Source organism: Sesamum indicum, unplaced genomic scaffold, assembly GCF_000512975.1.
Source record: "Sesamum indicum cultivar Zhongzhi No. 13 unplaced genomic scaffold, S_indicum_v1.0 scaffold00657, whole genome shotgun sequence".
Classification (NCBI taxonomy): Eukaryota; Viridiplantae; Streptophyta; class Magnoliopsida; order Lamiales; family Pedaliaceae; genus Sesamum; species Sesamum indicum.
Window position 1 is genome coordinate 1 of NW_011628511.1, and position 1,154 is coordinate 1,154.

Consider the following 1,154-nt stretch of genomic DNA (forward strand, 5'->3'; position numbering starts at 1 on the left):
CTTCATCATCGTCCGACCCAACATCTTCATCATCAGGGGAAGGCATCCCCAAATAAACTCCGATTCTTTCAACAGATTTTTCTATTTCTTAAAGCGCTTTCTTGTTTTCTAGAAAATGATTATAAATAGTCAAGTGTTTCGAAAATTACCGTTTCAAAACGCGAAGTAAATGGTGGACTATACGGGAAAAAGGGAAAATATTGAGTGCGTGGCCCCTTTCTTTTCTTTTAACTTTTCTATTTTGAGTAAAATGAAGACAGCTCCAATAGCATTTTGTCCCATTATTATTTTCTTTTTTTGATATTTGTACCATAAGCACCTGAAGGTAGAAAAATAACAGAAACTTGGGCAGATGAATGATCAGTTCTTTACCTGATAACAGTAAGCCACATGTCATATATGTTTATTAAGTAAAGAACTAATCATTCACCTGCCCAAGTTTCTATTATCCAAAAATACCAAAGATGCATTGAAATAAACCCAGTAAAATAGGTAAACAGAGTAGCAAATCTGTGAGCATTGAATAGCATAAAGTAAATTTTTTAATCTTGAAAAAATGTCTCCCAATAGCAAAACTTAATTTCAGCATGCAGTAACAAAGCAGCAGTAGTTAGGTACAAATGTAAATCTCAGTAGAACACAGTTTTGCTGGAAAATCATGAACCACCAACAAATTAATTTAATTCTAGGAGAGTACACCGAGACGCCACAGATCAGATAGATGCGGCATATGCAATTGGCTGATGAGCACATACTGCCAGAAAACTGCAGCTGTCTGAAATGGCTTCCATTTAACTGACCATTGGTTCAGGACTTGCAGCTGATAAAGTATCCAACAGTGAATTCTGGGGTTCCATTTCTTCATGCCATAAGGGAGGGTGTCCCCAGGATAGAACTTTCTAGTAAAGCCATCTTTGTTGATCTGCAAAGAGGATTCACAACAATCAGGTTTATGCAAGACTAGGTACAGAGTTTTCCTTAAGTGCTGCACCAATACCATTTGATGGTTTGAGCCAATTAATTACTTCTCATGATATTGGCTAGTATATGAATTAACTGTATGTTACAACCTTGACATAGAGTTGGTGAAAATCTTGGTAACAAAATACTGAAGGTAAGGATATGATATTCATAAGCATGCTATGATTAGTTCC